The sequence below is a fragment of the Rhinopithecus roxellana genome, chromosome 10 (assembly GCF_007565055.1).
Source record: "Rhinopithecus roxellana isolate Shanxi Qingling chromosome 10, ASM756505v1, whole genome shotgun sequence".
Classification (NCBI taxonomy): Eukaryota; Metazoa; Chordata; class Mammalia; order Primates; family Cercopithecidae; genus Rhinopithecus; species Rhinopithecus roxellana.
Genome location: NC_044558.1, coordinates 113,500,874 through 113,523,785, shown reverse-complemented (window position 1 = coordinate 113,523,785; position 22,912 = coordinate 113,500,874). Strand labels below are relative to the sequence as shown.

Genomic DNA, 22,912 nt, shown 5'->3' with positions numbered 1-22,912 from the left:
TAGACAGTAATGTCTATAAAATGGACCTCTCCCACCATACCATAAATCAAGTATTAGCTGCTAAATCACAGTTCGTTGTGGATTTGAAAAACGTTTCCTCACCCGAGTATGAGAAAAAAAGAAAAGCAACTAGGTATACACTTTTTTCACTTGCCTTTACATTACTTTGATAGTCTACAGTGAAGTTCTACTCACACAAAATAATTTCATCCTTAATGAGTTGGTTTGGACACCTTTGCAGAATCTGTAGTGTAAGTCTTTAGATTTACAAGTGACAAAGATGTTAGGCCTTTGAAGAAAAGGATGAGCGTATAGCTTATAAAGCAGAGAATTAATAACCTTTGGCTTCTCAAGCTTTGCCTAAAAGCCATTTGCTCTTTTCTTCTGAAGATCCTAATAAGCAAAGAAAAGATGCCTCATGCAAAACCTGCTCTTTCAGCGTCTGTCCATTTTTATTCTTCTGGCTCTTCGCTTCGTTTCTCTCTCTTTTTGCTGGAGCCTTTTCTGGTTTTCAAGATCCCCTTCAGGATGACCTGCTTCTTCTTGTCCAAGTCTTAGGCTTCCAGATTTCTAGGAAATCTATTTGCTCTCTGTATTTCTTTGCCAGCCTAAATCTTTGATACTTCCTTAGCACAGACTATAGATACTGATTCATAAAATGTTTTGACTTTACTGTTTGCTTTTTGAATTTATTAGCATACCTCTTTCTTTGCCTTTGGTTACTGCCAATGGCTGGCCTAATGCTATTTAATTATTTTAGGAATTCTATGGCTTTTAAAATCTTACATGTTTTCCTACTTACACTTTTCAAAAAATAGCTTAAAATTGAAAACTGAAAATTAAGCTTAAGCTTTGGCAGCTCTTCTATAAAATTTCTAGACGCTTCCTTGCTAGGTGAATTTTGATATACTATTGCAGTCATAAATCATGAGGTTTTAGTAAAATATACATACTTTTAAAAGAGGAAACATTATGTAATAGATATTACATATTCTGTGTTGTGATTCACTTTATTATTTAAATATAGAGAAGAACAAATATCCCAAGGACTTCTTGAAAATATTTTAAGGCTTCTTTTATATACTTGGTCTCCTATTTTAGAGATGTTCAGAAGTTAAAATGATTTCTGACAATTCTATAAAGAGATTGAAAAATTTATTCAAAAATGAAAGTTTTAAGGTGTTACAATAATTAATGAAACAGAGAAAGGATAGGAATATAGGATGCAAATGATAATTTTTTAACTTTTTTAAAATTTTAAGTTCCAAGATATTTGTGCAGGATGTGCAGGTTTGTTACCTAGGTAAACTTGAGCCATTGTTGTTTGCTGCATCTATCAACACATCACCTAGGTATTAAGTCTCACGTGCTATTTATCCCAATGAACTCCCTCCCCCAACCCCATGACAGGCCCTAGTGTGTGATGTTCCCCCACCGTGTCCATGTGTTCTCATTATTCAGCTCCCACTTATAAGTGAGAACATGTGGTATTTGGTTCTCTGTTCTTGTATTAGTTTGCTGAGGATGATGGCTTCCAGCTCCATCCGTGTCCCTGCAAAGGACATGATTTCATTCCTTTCTGTGGCTGCATAGTAGTGAATGATAATTTTTTAAAAGGCCTATGGAATGTCAAAGAGACATAAGGACTTTTGCAGATGTTATTTAATCATGCAGAGCCAATAACAGAACACATTTGGCTACAGTGAAAATATATTGACAGTTTGAAATTATCCAGAATTATACGTAGTTTACCAAAGCAGCCAAATCTTTGAAGGTGTAAATAACAACACAGGTAATATACATACAAAGGATATCTTTTTGGGTTTTCTGTAAACTATTCAGCTGTGACTATAATGCTGCTACACTATAATCCCAAAAATGATGTCCAAGAACAACATATTTGGTAATATCACCACAGGGAGACAGGGAATAATAATTAAGAAGCCTTTGTCCCGAGATTCTGAGACATAGGAACTCATGATGTATCAGTCAGTGAGGCTATACAATAAATTTCACCATACCTTATGATTAAGGGTTTCAGGCGCAGGCAGTGGTAAGAGAAGAAGAAAGTGAGAACTAACAATTAGATTGTTCTTGTCACATTTATAATCTGATTTGACTCAGCATTTATCATTAGTTGGAATTTACCATCAACTGCTTGTTAAAGATAGAGAATGCACAGAAAAGAAATGTTTCTAATGAAAAGGATAACAGTAAAAAGATATTTGGGCTTAATTGATTGCCATGTTACAAAGTATAAACCAAATGCATGAAGATGACAAAGAAATGGATTATTAGAAAAAAAGTAGATCTAGTAGAAGAAATAGTTATGATAATTTTATGAGTAAAAGTGGTCATTAGTGATAACTCTGAGGTACTGAACTTCTGGAAACAGAAGTTACAGAAATGCCTGGCTAGACAAGTCTCCATAATTACTAATTTTGCAGACTAGACCATGTTAAAGGCCAATTGTAGTTTTCCTTATTCATTTTTTTCATTTTTGTTTAATTGGTTACTTGGACAATGTTTTACTGATAAAAATGAGTGTTTTATGTTTTTAATATATTGCTCCATTAAAAAGTATCTCTATCTTCAACAGAAATGTTTTGACCTTACATTATTTCTGAAAAAATTATACCTTGGCAACATCAAAACTTAAAAATCAAGCCAAAGCATATGGCATTTTTACAAATTTTCATAATACTTTACAGAGTATAAATCTAGATAAAGAATGGGTTCTTAATTGAAATTATAATACACTTATTGGGAACAGAGCTTTGGGTGCTAAAAAGAAATATAAAGGTATTTCTTTTATTTATAAATATATTTCTTTTATTGATGAGTCCAAATTACCTAAGGATTCTGACTTTTATTACAATTATATTGTTTTAGATTTTTAGTTTATAGGAGTTATCCTCAAGAAACTCGGAAGAAATACACTGAACCATTAAACTCACCCCTGAGAATAAAAAAAAAGATATTATGATGCTTTTCTAAGAGTGTGACTCAAGTCCAGGGAAAATGATTTGTTTCTGTTTCTGTTCACTTAATATTCTGAAAGTAATGAATATGATCTTAACTTTATTCTTTCTATTTGATAGTTATCAAAAGATAATTTTACAACTTACCCCTTTCCAAAAGCTTAATTTTAACTTCCTACTTATGTTTTGGTTAATTTGTAGCAAACTCAGTTGAAACAAATAAGTATTTCAGATAGACCTTGATGCAACAGCCAATAAACAGTGTGGGTATCAGACCATAACATGAAAACTAATGTGGATTTATGCTGCCCTTCTAATGCCTTGTTTTTCTCTTTCAATAATTGTCCTATTTGGGAGAATATGGTTCTTAAAAGGGAAAGAGCAGGAACATTTTTTAGATGAAACCACTTACAAACTCTGCCTAAAGTGTTTGAGACAACTACACTCAGATACAGAAGGCACAGAAGTAAGCCTAACTGCTTGACTGGAAGGGTGTATAATCCATGTCACCCACCTAAACTTACTGGATCTCAAAGTCTTTGTCTGCCAAGTAGTTTACTCATGGTATTATTCTTTTTGCTAACTAAGAGGGTACATATGAGTAAATAGCCTTTGACAGAAATATGACCTTCAGAGTAAAGGAGATATTATTTTGAATTAACAAAAATTTCTCATATTTTCCTTTTTTTCTTTCTTTCTTTTTTTTTTTTTTTTTTTGAGACGGAGTCTCGCTCTGTCGCCCAGGCTGGAGTGCAGTGGCCGGATCTCAGCTCACTGCAAGCTCCGCCTCCCGAGTTCACGCCATTCTCCTGCCTCAGCCTCCCGAGTAGCTGGGACTACAGGCGCCCACCACCTCGCCCGGCTAGTTTTTTGTATTTTTTTAGTAGAGACGGGGTTTCACCGTATTAGCCAGGATGGTCTCGATCTCCTGACCTCGTGATCCGCCCGTCTCGGCCTCCCAAAGTGCTGGGATTACAGGCTTGAGCCACCGCGCCCGGCCTATCTTATTTTCTTCTCCATCAAAAAACTCTCACAAATAATGTATTAAGTTGGCCAGAATCTTTAACTTGGGCAAATAAATTTTTTTTTTAGGAAAATATGAGCACTAGGAATGCTGATGCTTACAGAGAAAAGTTTACGTAACATACTTCTTAAAATATTTTGTGTTTTCCTTCATGTTTTCTTAATCACTTATTAGACTGTAATGTCCCTGAGAGTAGAAGATATTTCTTCAGTGATGTCTCTTCATATAGCATTTTGGGAAATTTACATGGAATTGTCTAAATATAGCACAAACTCAAGGCATTATAGTGCTGTTAAGAAATCAATAGTATCAATGAACTTTATTATGAAAAAATTATATAGGCTAAGTGGACATATATTTATGCCTCTTCAGATTGACAGTAGCAGAAATCTACTTAAATTGTGTTAGATAAAACACATAAATATCTTAAAGAGTTCTGTCACAACCTGAGAAGCAAGATGGTTTGTTGACCTGATGAGGGACTGGGACAAGGAACTGGAAGTCCTAGAATAAGTAAGGCAAGTATTTTCTTCTGGGACTTTCTTTCAGAGGCTGTGTGATCTCCTATGTTTGATTCTCTGTGTGTCTATAGGCCAGTTTCCTTTGCTTTTCTGTATAAAGGAAAAATGTGACCTCTTCATAGGTGTCAAGTTTACATGTTTTCAGTTAGAGTTGACAGCAGGAGATAAGCAGTGTTTAGGACTCAAATTCACGTTTGGAGATAAGAATCTCATTTGCCTCAAATGTCTTCCATAAGTACACACAGCTGAGGCTAAGATAATTGGAGATATATCAGCATCACTTGGCTCTATGGTCCCAGCTCCACAGATGCGAGAGCAGTTCTATGTGTCTGTGGCTCATGGGCTGGACATTCACCTTAAATTGTGTTTCATATAATCAGTCGGAATGATTTTAGAGAAAATGATGGTTTGTTTGAGAACTTTTTTAAAAAAGTCACTTTATAGGAGATGTCAGCAAGATGGTGGATAGGACTTCCAGCACTCGCCCCCTCATAGAAACACAACAATCTGAATAACTATCTATGCACAAAAATACCTTCACATGAACTAAGAAATCCAGGTGAGCTATTACAGTACCTGGATGGAGAATAGAAATAAGATGCATTGAAGAGATTAGGAAAGATAGCATCACATTACCTATGTCACCTCTCCCCTAATCCCAGGCAGTATAGAATGGAGACAGACAGAGAGAGATACCCTTTGTGCGGGAAAAGAAGATTAAAGTGAGCACCTAACTTTGCTGTGGACTCTAGCACCAGACCTGCCCCAGTGAACCCTGATACCAGGCCAGCCCCCAAGGCCTCAGGTTCTAGTGAATTTAGGATCCAGGCTTGCCCCGGAAGATCCAGGCTGCATACTTTCTTCTAGTAGTTTTTGAATCTTACATTTTCACATCTTATGTTTAAGTTTTTAATACATTTTGTGTTGATTTTTGTGTATAGTTTGAGATAAAGGTCTAATTTTATTCTTCTGTATGTGAATATCCAGTTTTCCCATCACAGTTTATTGAAGAGGCTGTCCTTTCCCTATTGTATGTTCTTGACATTTTTAATGAAAATCAATTGACCATAAAAAGATGGATTCATTTCTGGGGTCTCTAATCTGTTCAGTTGGTCTATATGTGTGTGTGTGTGTGTGTGTGTGTGTGTGTGTGTGTGTGTGTTTTAATGTCAGCACCATGCTATTTGATTAAAGATTTAAATATAGGAAAATCCTCTTGAGATTGGTCTGTGCCATAATTTTTAAATATAAACCCAAAAGCACAGACAACAAAACTGAAAATAAACAAATGAGACTGCCTCAAACTAAAAAGCTTCTGGACAACAAAGGAAGCAATTGACAGAATGAAGACACAACTTACAGAATTTAAGAAGGTCTATGTTGTAAACTGTAATCTGATGACAGGTTAATAATTAACTATATAAGAAACTCAATCAACTCAATAAGAAGAAAAAATAATCGAATTAAAAACTGGAGAAAGAATCTGATTGGATGTTTCTCAAAAGAAGACATACAAATGGCCCACAGGTATATGAAAAAACATTCAATATCACTAATCATAACGGAAATGAAAATAAAAAACCATAATGAGATTTTACCTCATACCTGGTAGAATTACTATTATCAAAAAGATAGACAAAAGCATGTGTGGTCAGAATATAAAAAAATAGAAATCCTTGTACATTGTTGTTAGGAATGTTAATTTTTATAGCTATTATAGAAAATAGTATGGAGGTTTCTAAAAAATGTTAAAAATAGAACTACCATATATATAATCCTGTAATGCCATTATTGTATATATACCAGAAGCGAATAAAATCTGTACATCAAAGAGATATCTGTACTCCTGTGTTAACGGTGGCACTATTAAGAATAGCCAAGATATGGAAACAACCTAAGTGTTCATTAACAAGTAGGTAAAGAAAAGTTGATACATATAAATAATGCAATAATATTCAGCCTTAAAAGAAAATGAAATCCTGACACTTGTGACAAGGTGGGTAATTCTAGAGGACATTATGCTAAGTAAAACAAGTCAGGCAAGAAAGGCAAATACCGCATGATCTTACCTACATGTGGGGAAGCATAGAAGCAGAGTGGAATGTTGGTTGTCAGGGTCAAGGGAGTTGAAGAAATGTAGACATTTTGTTTCAAAATTAGTTAAGATTGGTTAGACAGGATGACCAAATTCTACACATCTAATGTACAATATAGTGACTATAGTTAATAATAGTGCATTAGACACTTGAAATTTACTAAGAGTGGATCTTAAATGTTTTCACCACACACACACACACACACACACACACACACACACACACACACACACACAGAGACACACACACACATACAAAGATAACTATGTGAGGTGATGGATATGTTAGTTTAGCAAGATTATGGTAATCATTTCAAAGTGTATACACATAATAAAACATTATGTTTTATATCATAGATATTTATAATAGTATTTGTCAATTATACCTCAATAAAGCTGCAAAATAAGCAAATAAGTTACTTTACAAGGACTCTTGGATTTTTTCATATATATATCAATTTTTTCTTAGGCCAAATTAATTCAGAGCTTTCATGGTAAACCTTATCACATAATATAAATAGGTCAAAAATGTTTAAATTGAAGATAAGAATTATTCAACAAAACAATATTAAAGAAACTAATGGTGTATGCTAACCTTGCCATTCAGGACCATAAAGTGTAATTGCTGTGTGCCTATGCCCCTACCTCCATATATCTTGATAAACTATATCAGACATAGTGCATCCTATACATAGCTGCTTGTCTGGCAAATCTAATACTCCATAATTATTTATTAAGTAAATTGGGATGTTTTGACTCAGGTTGGATCTTATTATTAAATACAAGTTTAAAAGTTTGAATCTTGTAGTCTGTTTCCCCCTATCAAAATTCCATTTGTAGTTGATTTTTATAGTTGATGATAGACAAGTGGGGGAAAGGAAAGGTCGCCTTCTAGAATATTAAAAGCTACAAGAGCTAAGTGACAGATTACCTACATGGGAGTAAAAAAATTATCAGATTTCTCAGCAGGGACAGTACAAGACTGAAAAAAGAATGAAGATACATAGTCAATATGTTTAGGAAAAATGGCAATCACCCTTTAATAATATGCCCAGCTAAATTATTATTTGAGAGTGAAGGTGAAATAAAGTTATTTTTCAGACTAGTAAATATTAAAAGAGTATACCATCTCTAGACCTTCACAGAATGTTTAAGGATTATTTTAGTAACAGCATGGGAAAAGAAAACTCAGAGGCAAGGTATATAATAAAGTAATAACACAATCACCCAAAATGATAAAGTATGTCACTTAAAATTAAATGAACAAAAAATACAGCATTTTATGCTTAAAACCAGTTAAAATAAAACTTAATAAAATAATGGCTGTATTTTATTGGGGTAAAGTTTGCTAAAATGTTTATGATATTTAGGAGAAAGAGATACTTAATATTATTAGATACCTTGTTATAAAAATTTATAAAATTCTGAGTAGCCACTCAGAAAAGACGTAAAATTAAAAGAAGAAAAAGGAGTGGTTTTAGCACAAATGTATCAAAAACTATTTGATGAAACAAGAAAGAAAAGCTGTTGCAAGACTAGAGTAGTTTAGTTGCCAAATTAGCAAAATAGAACTATGAATTAGTGTTTTCGTCTGTTTTCATATGCCATAAAGAATTGCTTGAGACTGGGTAATTTATAAAGGAAAGAGGTTTAATTGACTCACAGTTCAGCATGACTGGGGAGGACTCAGGAAATTTACAATCACCATGGAAGGCAAAGAGGAAGCAAGGCACCTTCTTCACAAGGAAGCAGGAAGGAGAAGTGCCATGCAAGAGGGCAAGAGCCCCTTATAAAACCATCAGATCTGTGAGAACTCGCTCACTATCATGAGAACAGCATGGGGGAAACTGCCCCGCATGATTCAGTTACCTCCACCTGGTCTCTCCCCTGACCCTCATGGGTATTATGGGGATTATGGGATTACAATTCAAGATGAGATTTGGGTGGGGGCACAAAGCCTAACCATATCATATCAGTTAGTTATTAGAACATATACCTAACACATATAAAAAATATTTTTTCTCAAGTATTGTGCAACATTTACAAAAATTGACTACATATTAGTTTGTAAAAAGCGTTTAAATAATTGTCCACATACTCTCATCAGAAAGAAAAGTGAAATCAGGATTTATTGATGAAAGATAATTTTATAACAAACAAAACTGTATGTTTGGGGACAAACTGTGCTTCTTAGTAGCTTTTTGTTTACATCTCAATGAAAATTTAAAAGTATTTAGAACTGAACTTAAAGGTAATTGCTATATGCCAAAATGTATGAGTTCCAGCAAAGAAAGGACATGAAAGAGTGAAGATATATGTTACATATGCAGTTTAAGAAGTTGGGGGAAAGCAATAGAATAAGCCTAAGGAAAGTGGCTTAAAGGAAACAATAAAAGTGAGAGTAGAGATTAGCAAAATAAAAAACAGAAATACAGAGTTAAACAATAACAAAAACTGTTCTATAAAAGCAGTCTATAAAAAGGAAAACTAAACAAAAAATACTAAGCCATTAAAAAGACTAATTGAGGTACAAAAATATGAAGCACAAAGAAGAGGTATATAATTACAGATATGGTAAGGGTTAAAAAATAATGAGAATACTATGAATATTTGAAAACCTAGGTAAAATTGATATTTTGTAGAAAAATATTACAAAAATTGATTCAAAAATACATGAAACGTCAATAAATCAGCAAACATTGAAGAAATGAATTATTAATCAAAATCCCTCTGCTCAAGCCTATTATCTATCTGTCCTTCCTAGCTATCTTAATACCAAACTGTGCTACAAAATATTTTCTACCACTCATTCTAAGAACAAATAATCCTGATCTTACATAATTTTTTTTTCTTTTTTTCATAAAATATTTTAAAAATAGAGAAGGTAGACAAATATAATCTTCATATAAAATAAGATAACCATAGACCAGAAAAAAAATACTACAGACTAAATTCTCCTATGATTTCTGTAGAAAGTATTGACAAATGAATTCAGCAGTTTTCAAAGGAAATATACTACACAGATCATACTATGTAGGTGTTTATCTTAGCAATTTATGGATAGGTTATAAAGATGTTACATTAATAGGTTGAAGAATATTAGGAAATAAACATCTTGATGGATGCAGAAAACACATTTGATAAAGTTTATCATACAGGATAAAAACCTTTAGCAAACTTGCATTTAGGAAAACGGAACTAGAGGAGGAGCAGGCAGGGACCGAGCGGGTGCCTCAGTGCCCTAACCCTCCCGTCGCCTGGCCTCTCAGTCCTCTCCCAACAGTTCTCCTGGGAACTATGTGATCCCGGAAGTGCCCGGGCCTTTGCTGTGTGGGATAAACAGTAATGGCGGAGTCTGCAGCTCCCAGACCAACAGTCACAACATCAGGAGCAGGAGTGGCAGCGGCGGTGGCGGCAGCGGCCTCCCCTACCAGGATCCTCACAGTCCCTTCTGTCCCCGGTGGTCGGGCGAGGGGGCGGCAGCAGCGGCGGCAGCTGTACTAAACAGGTCACCTGCAGGTATTTTATGCGTGGGGTTTGTAAGGAAGGGGATAACTGTTGCTACTTGTATGACCTCTCTGACAGTCCATATAATATAGTGTGCAAGTATTTTCAGCGAGGGTACTGTATTTATGGAGACTGCTACAGATATGAACATAGCAAGTCATTTAAACAGGAAGAAGCAACTGCTACAGAGCTAACTACGAAGTCATCCCTTGCTGCTTCCTCAAGTCTCTCATGGATAGTGCACCACTTGTTGAAATGAATACAGGTGAAGCTGAGTCAAGAAATTCAAACTTTGCAACTGTAAGAGCAGATTCAGAGGACTGGGTGAATGCTATTGAGTTTGTTCCTGGGCAGCTCTACCATGGCTGCACTGCGCCTTCCTGCACTGAAGCACCCCTGCAGGGCTCAGTGACCAAGGAAGAATCAGAGAAAGAGCAAACTGCCGTGGAAACAAAGAAGCAACTGTGGCCCTGTGCTGCAGTGGGAGAGTGCCGATATCGGGAGAACTGTGTGTATGTCCATGGAGATTCATGTGACATGTGTGGGCTGCAGGTCCTGCATCCGATGGATGCTGGCCAGAGGCCACAGCATATAAAATCGTGCACTGAGGCCCATGAGAAGGACATGGAGCTCTCATTTGCTGTGCAGCGCAGCAAGGAAATCGTGTGTGGGATCTGCATGGAGGTGATTTAAAAGCCAACCCCTGAGAGCACCGCTTTGGGATCCTCTCCAACTGTCTCAGGTGCATTCGCAAGTGGAGGAGTGCTAAGCAATTTGAGAGCAAGGTCATAAAGTCCTGCCCAGAATGCCGGATCACATCTAACTTTGTCATTCCAAGTGAGTACTGGGTGGAGGAGGAAGAAGAGAAGCAGAAACTCATTGTGAAATACAAAGAGGCAATGAGCAACAAGGCGTGCAGGTATTTTGATGAAAGACATGGAGCTGTCCATTTGGAGGGAACTGTTTTTACAAGCATGTGTACCCTGATGGCCATAGAGAGGAGCCACAGAGACAGAAAGTGGGAACATCAAGCAGATAACCGGCCCAATGAAGGAACCGCTTCTGGGAACTCATTGAGGAAAGAGAGAACAGCAGCCCCTTTGACAACGATGAAGAAGTGCTTGTCACCTTTGAGCTGGGCGAGTTGTTGCTTATGCTTTTGGCTACAAGTGGGGATGATGAACTAAGACTCTGAAGATGAGTGGGACTTGTTTCATGAGGAGTTAGAAGATTTTTATGACTTGGATCTATAACAACCTTGCATGGCTGTGAACTGGTCCGCTGACCCCAGACAGCAGCTGTTCACTGTGGTGGTGTGGCAGTGCCTGTGTTCTCTCCAAGGCAGGCCTATCGACTCCAGGTGCCGGCATAATAATTTTTACCCAGGTCCTGCGTTTTCAACCCCTCACCTTTCCCTGAGGAGTGTGTTGTTTTCTCTGTTGAAAAAAGTTAGAAAAATAAATCTTAAAGTCAGTTTTCTGAAAAAAAAAAAAGAAAAGAAAAAGAAAAAAAAAAGAAAAGAAAAAAGGGAACTTGAAAAATAAAAAACAAAACAGAACAACAAATAAATAAAAAAGAAAAATGGAACTTGGCAAACAATACCAATCAAAAAAAAAATCACAATCAATTATTAAATTTTAGAGGTTTCCTTAGAGTCAGGAAGATGATGAGATTGTGCTTACAGTTAAAAACTACAAAGTCCTTACTAGAGCCAAGAAAAGATATGAGAGGTAAGAATTGGAAAGAAAACAATAACAATATGCCTATTTGAAGACATGCTTATCTATGTAGAACTTAAAGGAGCATCTATGGAGAAATTATTAAAAGGGTTTTTTAGGCACCAATAATAATAAAAGAAAGCAAACAGAAAATAAAAATTCCAGTCTCAATGGAACAAAACCAATGTTACCTCTTATTTTTAATTAAAGAGGGGCAGCACTTTGGGAGGCTGAGGCGGGTGGATCATGAGGTCAGGAGATCGAGACTATCCTGGCTAACACGGTGAAACCCCATCTCTACTGAAAATACAAAAAGTTAGCCGGGCGTTGTGGCAGGCGCCTGTAGTCCCAGCTACTCGGGAGGCTGAGGCAGGAGAACTGTGTCAACCCAGGAGGTGAAGCCTGCAGTGAGTGGAGATCACGCCATTGCACTCCAGGCTGGGCGACAAAACGGTGTGAGACTCCGTCCCCCCCAAAAAAAAGTGCGGGGGCAAAACCATTCTGGAGAAAAATTATAAAACATTGAAAATATATTAAAAAAAGGACGAGTATGTGAATGTGTATGTAGAGACAGTGTTCATGAATTAAATTACAATAACAGAGTGATGTTGATACTTCCTCAAAATTATCTACAAATTCAATTCAATCCGAATTAAAATTCCAACAGAGGCTGGACGCTGTGGCTCACACCTGTAATCCCAGCACTTTGGGAAGCCGAGGCGGGTGGATCACGAGGTCGGGAGATCGAGACCATCTTGGCCAACATGGTGAAACCCCATCTCTACTAAAATACAAAAAATTAGCTGGGCATGGTGGTGTCTACCTGTAATCCCAACTACTTGGGAGGCTGAGGCAGGGGAATTGCTTGAACCTGGGAGGTGGAGGTTGCAGTGAGCTGAGATCACGCCACTGTACTTCAGTCTGGTGACAGAGCAAGACTGTCTCAAAAAAAGAAAGAAAGAAAGAAAGAAAATCCAACAGGAATTTTTAAGGAAGCTGACATCTAACTTTATATGAAAGAGTGAAGAAAGAACCAAGAAGAGTTAATGCAATTTTGAATAATGAGGTGGAAGGAGTTGCTCTACTAGAGGCCAAGAATTAGCTTAAAGCTGCAATGATTAAGAGAATGTATTCTCAATGCAGGAAAAGACAAATACACCATTGGGAACAGTATGAAATATTATGAATATATGTAAATCAAGCAGCATTTTTATCTGTGTACGACTGGATTATTTCATAAATAATGCTAGAACAATTTATTCAAATGGAAGAAAAATTACTCTGGTTCATATTATACAGAAAAAATAATTGTAGGAACAGTAAAGACTTAAATGTTAATATGGTTTGGCTGTGTCCCCACCCAAATCTCAGCTTGAATTCTAACTCCTAAAATTCTCATGTGTCATGGGAAGGACCCGGAGGGAGGTAATTGAATCATAGGGGTGGGTCTTTCCCATATTGTTCTCGTGATGGTAAGTAAGTCTCACAAGATCTGATGGTTTTATAAAGGAGAGTTCCCCTGCACACGCTCTCTTGCCTGTCACCATGTAAAGCTTTGCTCCTCTTTCACCTTCTGCCATGATTGCGAGGCCTCCCCAGCCAAGTGGAACTAAGTCCATTAAACGTATTTTTCTTCATAAATTACCTAGTCTTGGGTATGTCTGTATTAGCAGCATGAGAATGGATGAATACAAATGTGAAAATAGAACATTGAAACCTTTAAAGGGGTGTGAGTAATTTTTAAAAATAAGAAAGGAACATACTCTTAAGGAGAAGATGGCTATAAAATTAATAACTAGGGGGTAGTGACTAAAATTTAAAACTGTGGGGGAGGGCAAAACAAGACCGCAGAATAGAAGCCTAAACCATTTATCTACCAACTGGAACATCACATTTTAACAACTATCTGCACACAGAGAGACGCTATCACTAGAGTCAAAAATCAAGTGAGCAACCACAACATCTTGCTTTAACTTCATATCCTTAAAAGACGCATTGAGGAGGGCAGGAGAGACAGTTTTGAATTACTGATGTCACCCCTCTCCCATACCCTGGCAGCAACTGTGCAGCACAAAAAGAGAATCTGTGCATTTTGCGGAGGCAGAGCCCAGCCTCTGGGGGTCGTTATATTGAACTCAGTGCTTCCCTGTCACAGAGGAGAATAATGCCATGCTGGACTCAGTCAGCACCCACACATGGAGGGAGCATTAAGACGAGCTCTAGTGGGAGAGGAATTTTTAGTCCCAGCATTCAGAACTTGATTTCTTGGCAAGCCTTGCCACTATGGGCTAAAGAGCCCTGGGGTCCAAAGTAAACTTGAAAGGCAGTGTAGGACACAAACCTGCAATTTCTAGGCAACTCCTAGTGTTGGACTGGGCTCAGAGCCAGTTGACTAGGGTGGCATGTGGCCTAGGAAGTTACCAGCTGGGGGCAGTTAAGGGAGTGCTTGTGCCATCCCTTCCCACAACCCAACGCAGTACAGCGCACAGAAATGAAAGTGACTCCTTCCCATTGCTTAAAAAGAGGAGAGAAAAGAGTAAAGAGGACTTTGTCTTACATCTTGGATATCAGCAGAGCCACAGTTGGATAGGGCACCAGACAGAGTGGTGAGGACCTAGCTTCCAGACTACACTTCTATATACATGCTGGCCCACTACCTTGAAGGGAAGGTACCAGTTCTAACAGGAGTCATCACCTGCTGACTGAAGAGCTCGTTGGCCCTGAAAAACCAGCAGCAATTCCCAGGGAGTACACTGTGGGCCTTGGGCTCTTACATCTGCTGGGTATAGGGTGACCCAGCACAATCCCAGTTGTGCTGGGTATGGTGAAGGACTCTTTCTGTTGGAGAAAAGTGGAAGGAAAACTAAAGGGGACTTTTTCTTGCTTGACCACAGTAGGGTGGAGAAATTAGCAGGCTTTTGCAGTGCCTGAGTCCAGGCCCAGTCTCTTAGATAGGATTTCCAGACCTTCCCTGGGACAAAGAGCAGCGCAGTGCCCTGAAGGGTCAGTCTCAGGTTTGCAGCATTCACCACGAGCTGATGGAAGAGTCTGTGGGCTTTAAGTGAACATCGTGGTGGTCTGGAAGAATTCACTGTGGACTGGAGGTAGTAGGGGCCACAGGAAGAGGCTTTTCTGCTGCTCTGCCTATGGAACATGGAGGGAAGGGGAGAAAAGACTTTGTATTGTGGTTTGAGTGCCAGGTTAGCCACACTAGAATAGAAGATCAGGTAAATTGTTCCTGTTTTTTACTCCAGTCTCTGGCTCCCAGACAATATCTCTGGATACTCCCAGGGTCTGGGGGAGCTTGCCGCCCTGAAGGGAAGGGCCTTGGACAAGGTTTAGTGTTGTGCTGGCTTCAGGTCTGACCTAGCTCAGTCCCAGTCATGGCAGCCTCAGGGGTGCTTCCATCACCACATCCCCAGTTCCAGGTGGCTCAGCACACACAGAGAGAGATTCTGTTTGTTTGGGAGAAAGTAAGATAAAATAACAAGTGTCAGTCTCTGGTAATCCAAAGAATTCTGGATCTTATCCAGGACCATCAGGTATCTCTATGAGTCTAGAAAACAATTGAATTCATGAAGAGTGAGAGTAGGGGGATGACTAGCAGAGGCAGGGAAGGAGAGTACAGGGGAGGTGGGGGAGGTATGGGTGGTTAATAAGTACAAAAATAAAATGGTTAGAAAGAATAAATAAGACCTAGTATTTGATAGCACAAAGATGTGACTATATTTAATAATAATTTATTTCTACATTTTAAAATAACTAAACAAGCACAATGAGATTGTTTTTAACACAAGGAAAAATGTTTGTGGGGATGAATACCCAATTTTCCAGGTTGTGATTATTATGCATTGCATGTTTATACTAAAATGTCTCATCTACCCCATAAACATATGCATCTACTATGTACCCACAAAGATTAAAAATTCAAAACAGTAAAACATTTAAAATTGCACAAAATCAAAAGTAAAAACACATACCACAGACTAGAAGACATTTTTAGTGTCTATAATTGACACTATTCATAAAATTTTACCTCAAAAACAAAATCGTCACAAATCACCTAGCAAAAGACAACTTAGGAGAATAATAGGTATATTGATATAAATATGAAGTGTTTTAAAGGAATTTCCAAATTGTTAATATCTATTTCTGGTAGGCTAAATAAAGGCCCCCTCCAAAGCTGTTTGCATCTAATTCCTGGAACCTGTAACTGTTATCTTACGTAGTAGAAGGGACTCTATAAAAGTAAGTAATGAAATGGGAAGATGATCTGGGGTCATCTGAGTGGGTACAATGTAATCACTAGGCCCCCATATAAGAGGGATGCAGAGGATAAGAAAGTAGTTGGGTTTGTGATGATGAAAGCTAGAGGCTGGAGGAATGTGAAGTAGGGGTTGTGAGCCAAGGTATGCAGGCAAACTCTAGAAGTTGAAAAGGCAAAGTTGTCCTGGTTTCCAGAAGGAATGCAGCCTAGCTAACCCATTTTAGACTTTTGAGCTCTATAAGTGTGAGGAAACAAAGTTGTATTATTGTTTTAAGACACTAAGTTCATGGTAACTTATTATAATAGTTAGAGAAACTAATGCAGTAATTTTCCCTCTATAGTAATCAGGGAAATCAAAATTAAAATCAAACTATTATACACACACACACACACACACACACACATATATATATATGTATGTTGCACAAATAATTACAAATCTGGGAATAGCATGTGTAGTTGAAGATGTAGACAAATGAGAATTTCTGTACATTCTGATGAACTCTACGTATGCATAGAGTCTAAAATTGGTATGGCCATTTTGAAAAGAAAACACCCCAAATAACCTAAATATTATTTTACTAAGTACATACCACAGAGAAATTCACACAAGTGCAGAAGGAGGTGTGATAAAAGCATTCATTGTAGAGTCATTTGTAAGAAAAATTGAGAACAATCAGAATGTTTATCAATAGTAGAAGAAATAAATAGCAACATGTTTGTAAAATGGGAAATGATAGCCATTCACACAAATGAACTAGAGCTACACTTACCAACAAGATAAAATGAGTTGCAAGAAAGTTTCAACATGCTTCTATTTAGATTGTTACTTTTATTACCATATAAGCACTATATATTTCCTGTGGATACATGAACATTCAGTAAACAAATAAAATATTCATGAAAATAATAAATGAGAGAACTATGACAGTAGCTACTTCAGAGAAAGAGAGAAATGGATCAGAGTAATACACAGAGGGTTCACCTCTGTGTTTTATATCTTAAAAATAAACTGAAGTACAGATACTGAAATCTTAAAATTTAATAAAACTGGATATTTAGTAAACATATGTGTGCTGTGTTATTCTACTATTGTATACATATTTAAATTGTTTTATAATTTGAAAACAAAGCAAAACAAGTTTTTTTTTTCAGTAAACCCAAAATTCAAAAGTTTTCTGTAAAAGATATGTTCCTTGATTTGTTCTAGGACACCAGTCTTAAAAATGACAAAGGAAAGGATTTTCTTCATTATCTTAAAAATAGCATAATGTCCTTGCCGAAATCGTAATGAAACTTCCACATCCTAAGATTTTTGAGTCAAGAACTTTGTATGAGTGGTATAAGATATTGGAGCTGATTTGCAAATAATGCAAGATATGGGTGAAAAATGCTTCTGATTGTTAACTCAAGGCCAGCATTGTGGGTCTGACTCTGCCAGACCAAATTGTTTGACACTAGTTAAATCTCAAACAATTCTCTCTAGTGCTAAGATTCAACGACCCGAGGCTCCTTTCTAAGATGCAAGAAAGATCATAGGAAAGGTATGATGTATCTGTCAAAAGAAATAGAAACAACTATTTTTAGAAACATGTGGTTTGTAGCTATTCCACTGGATTTGTCCAGAAATGTATTTCTGCTTCCTTCTAGTCGTGTAGCACTTAGAATTTATTTTTTGAAGTATTTGGAAATAATTTTAGAGCCTCTCTAGTACTAAGATTCAGGCAAAAATAGTAAAATAGGGAAAATCCTTTTATTTTGTAGTGAATATTTTGTTAGCAGATTAAAAATTTACTAAAATATCCTGTCTTACTGGAAGAGAAACTGTTTGACTTGAGGTTCAATTTAAGGATTTTTCCTTATAATTATAGGAGCTATGTCAATTTAGAAAATGATGTTGCTATTTAAAATGCCATTCCATAACCCTCTTTAATTAAAGTGGCAATATACCATCAATCTGCTGCCATTAATACAATTTTAACCGTTAGAATCTAAGCTGTATGATATACATTTTTTTTTTTTCCAGAAAGTGTACACAGACTCCTTAGAGATTTGAGGAGGGAGCTTAAAATTCAGTGCTTTAGAAGTGGTAGCTTTGACAGAAGCTAAGGAAAAACAAAAACAAAGGAGAAAGACTGAGAGGCAGAGAACAGACAGGAGCCGACAAAAAGAGAAATAAGCAGAAAGCTGAGGATCAGCTGTTAGATGTGAATGTCAAGAATTCGTGTTAATGAAATGATAACCCTAAGTAATTAAATGCTTCTGGTTTAGGTCCTGGTGGGGGTTGGGGCATATCTTACTGAGCCCATAAAAATCCATTCTGTGTCTGGGAGGTGATTGTATTTCCTATATTCACTTCAGTCTAATTTCCTGTGAATTTCAGATCGTTTTTTATTTCCAGTTATAACACTGTTCACATTATTGATTTGGCAGATTCAAATGATGAATGCCAAGAGAAGCAGAACAAGATGGAAAAGACTGGAGTACCTCAAAAAAATTCAATGATGCACATTTCAAAAGGTACATTTTGCAGATGCAAGAATGAGAAAGCCAACTAAATGGCTGTGGGGAGAAGGACGTTGTGTATAGTAAGGACACAACTGGCAATTTCATAATCATCTAATAACAAGAAACAAATTAAGTTTTACCTCAGAAGCACTAGAACTAACCAAAAACTGAAAATCTGGAAAGAAGGATACTTTCTTCATGCTTCAGGAGTTTCAAGGTTTCTTTCATTTTTGCTTGTCTCTATTTGTGTGATTTATTTTCCTCTCCTTGACCACCTTTGTCTGCTTTCTCATTCTACTCATGAAACAATAAGCTTGACATGATCTAGTTCAGATCAGAAACTGGTGGATCTTTTCTATGTCTCTTTCGTAAATGATAAAAGACATATTTTTTTTTTTTACAGCTCAGTTCATCTTTTTGAGCTTAGATGAACCAGACACCATCATTATCAATGTCATCATCATCATCATCATCATAATCACTACCAACATTGAGTGCTTACTACCTGCCATGCACTATTCTAAACGTTTTATGTGTATTGACTCATTTAAGGTTTACAGTTCTTTGTGCTAGGCATTATGTTATTACTTCTGTTTTTTAGACTGAAAACTAGTTTAGTTTAGGGCATGGTTTAGTGAGTTGTAGAAATTCACAACTGGCGCTGGCAGCGGTGGCTCACATCTGTAATCCCACACTTTGGAAGGCTGAGGTGGGCAGATCACTTGAGGTCAGGAGTGAGCAGAGATCACATCCCACTGCATTTCAGCTTGGGTAACAGAACGAGACTCTGTCTCAAAATAATTAATTAATTAATTAATTAAATTAAAAAATTCGAACTGAATATGAATTCTTTTCTTTTTTTTTTTTTTGTATTTTTTTTTTTTTTTAGTAGAGATGGGGTTTCACCGTGTTAGCCAGGATGGTCTCGATCTCCTGACCTCGTGATCCACCCGTCTCGGCCTCCCAAAGTGCTGGGATTACAGGCTTGAGCCACCGAGCCCGGCTGAATATGAATTGTTTTTGCTGAAATTTCTTTTCTTTAAGAATGCTGAATATAGACACCCTTTTTAGGGTTTCTGCTGAAAGGTTCACTGTTAGCCCGATGGCGTTACCTTTGTAGATGATCTGCCTCTTCTTTCTAGCTGCCTTTAACATTTTTTTATTTCATTTCAGCGTTGGAGAATCTGATGACTTACAACTTCAGCAAAGTTTCAGGATACAAAGTCAATGTACAAAAATCAGTAGCATTCCTATACACCAATGAGTTCCAAGCTGAGAGCCAAATCATAATGCAATCCCATTTAAAATAAGTCACAGAAAGATGAAATACCTAGGAATACAGCTAACCAGGGAGGTGAAAGTTCTCTATAGCAAATTACAAAACACTGCTCACAGAAATCAGAGATGACACGAATGAAAAAATCATTTTATGTTCATGAATTGGAAGAAACAATATTGTTAAAATGGTCGTACTGTCCAAAGCAATTTGTAGATCCAATGCTATTCCTATCACACTGCCAATGACATTCTTCACAGAATTAGGAAAAAACTATTTAAAAATCATATGGAGCCAAAAAGAGCCCAAATAGCCAAGGCAATCCTAAGCAAAAAGAACAAAGCTGGAGGTATCACGTTCCTGATTTCAAATTGTTTGACAAGGATCCAGTAACCAAAACAGCATGGTACTGGTACACAGACAGACATATAGAAAAACAGAAAAGAATAAAAGAGTCCCAAAATAAAGCCACACACCTACCAACATCTGATCTTTGACGAAGTCAACAAAAACAAGCAATGGGGAAAAAATTCCCTATTCAATATATGGTGCTAGGATAACTGGCTAGCAATGTGTAGAAGATTGAAACTGGACCTCTTCCTTACACCATATACAAAAATCAATTCAAGGTGGATATAAGACTTAAATATAAAATCTTAAACTATAAAAACCCTTTAAGACAACCTATGAAATACCATTCTGGGCATAGGCCCTGGCAAAGATTTCATGATGAAGATTCCAAAAGCAATTTCAACAAAACAAAAAATTGATAAATAGGACTAACAAATTCTGCACTGTAAAAGAAACCATTAACAGAGTAAACAGACACCCTACAGTATGGGAGTAAATATTTGCAAATGAATGCATCCAACAAAGGTCTAATATCCAGGAACTATAAGGAACTTAAACAAATTAATAAGTGAAAAACAATTCCAGGAAAAAGTGGGCAAAGGACAAGAACAGACAGTTTTCAAAAGAAGACATATACATGGCCAAATGCTTTACGTCACTAATTATTAAAGAAATGGAAATCAAAATCCCAGTGAGATACCATCTCACACCAGTCAGAATGGCTATTATTAAAAAAGTCAAAAACAACAGATGCTGGTGAGGTTGCAGCCATAAAGGGAGTGCTTATATGCTGCTGGTGAGAATGTAATTTAGTTCAGTCGTGGGAATGTAAATTAGCTCAGTCATTGGTTCAGTCACTGATCACACAAGATTACTGTGGTGATTTCTCAAAGAACTTAAAACAATACTCTACCCAGCAATCCCATTATTGGGTATATACCTAAAGGAATATAAATCGTTCTACCACAAAGACACATGGATATGCATGTTCATTCAGCACCCTTCACAACAGCAAAGATGATAAATGCCAATTACTGGTAGCCTGGATAAAAACATTGTGGTACATATACATCATGGTATATTACACAGCCCTAAAAAAGAATGAAATCATGTCCCTTTCTGCAACATGGATGGAGCTGGAGGCAATTATCCTAAGCAAACTAACACAAGATCAGAAAACCAAATACTGCATGTCCTCATTTATAAATAGGAGCTAAACAATGAGAATGTATAAACACAAAAAAGGGAACAACAGACACAAGGACCTACTTAAAGTTGGAAGGTGGAAGGGGGTTGAAGACTGAAAAAGTGCCTATCTGATACTATGCTTATTATCTGAATGATGAAATGATCTGTACACCCAAACCCTGCGACAGGCAATTTATATAACAAGCCTGCACATGTATGCCTGAACCTCAAATAAAAGTTAAAAAAAGAGAAAAGAGTACATCATAAATGATTCATAAATGAAAAAAGACCACTGATCACAGATCACCATAACAAATATAATAGTGATACAAACATTTTAAATATGAGGATTACCAACGTGTAACTCAGAGACATGAAGTGAGCATATACTTCTGGGAAAATCGTGCCAATGGACTTGCTTAATGCAGGTTCGCCACAAACCTTCAATTTGTAAAACCAGAACAAAACAGCACAGTATCTCCAAGTAGCAATAAAGTGAAAAAAAAAAAAAAAAAAAAAAAAAAAAAAAAGAAATTCACAGCTACTTTGTGCAGAGCTCATATTTGAATCCCAGAGGTAGCTGTTGGAGCCCAGACACTTCCTCTCTATATTATACTATATTATAAGTAGGTGATTTGTGCAACCTCATTTCATTCAGCAAGGAATACGGCTAGGGGTATGTAATTCCCTGCTCATTCAATAGGGGGAGTGACTAGAGATTTCCTTAAATGTGGGTATAGATGAGACAAGCACTGACTAGACTAATACCTTTTAATTTAAAGACAAATTTGACATTTAAAGAGGTCAAATTTCTATGGCAGGTCTGGCCAAATACTGAGAGACCACAGTGCAGTATGACCTTAATGGAGTCAGCCAAGGTTATCTTAGTGTTTTAGATTTAATTAGACTGAAGTACAGAAACTGGGACACCAAATTACAGATCTATCATGGGTCATGAAAAGTCAAATTATAATCAGAAGGGTGTCTGAAGAACAAAGAAAATCAGCTGAATGGATCAAATCAATACTTGAATCATTCTGTTTCACCTTATGAATCAATCTCCCCATGGAAAAATACCTACAACATCAATTGAACATACAGCTGTTGGGATACCTTCCCCCAGAATAGTTTCTAAATTGGCTCTGCCACTGCTTTGCTTTGACACCTCTTTTTCAGTTTCTAAATTTGTCTGTTCTTTAAATTGCTTCCACTCTGTCCTTAGGTGTATTAATGACATTAATTATCAACCATATTTTGCTCAAGCCTGAAATTCATCTTGTCTCCTTAATATATCTTTGCTTACTTTTTATATTATATGTTATGTATTGATTTCATAGTTTAACTCACAGAGGACAATTCATTTTACTTACGTATATGTTTTGAGGTTACTTCACTGTGTATCCTCAAAGTACTACCTGAGGTGAATCTGTGGAGAATATAGTGGAGAAAGATACGAATTTCAGTGCCAGATATACC

At 36.8% G+C, this 22,912-nt stretch overlaps 1 pseudogene; it reads left to right on the top strand.

Moving 5' to 3' along the window:
- Window positions 1-9,966: 9,966 nt before the first annotated feature.
- On the top strand, window positions 9,967-11,381 carry LOC104668724 (annotated as a pseudogene).
- The last annotated feature ends 11,531 nt before the right edge of the window (window positions 11,382-22,912 follow it).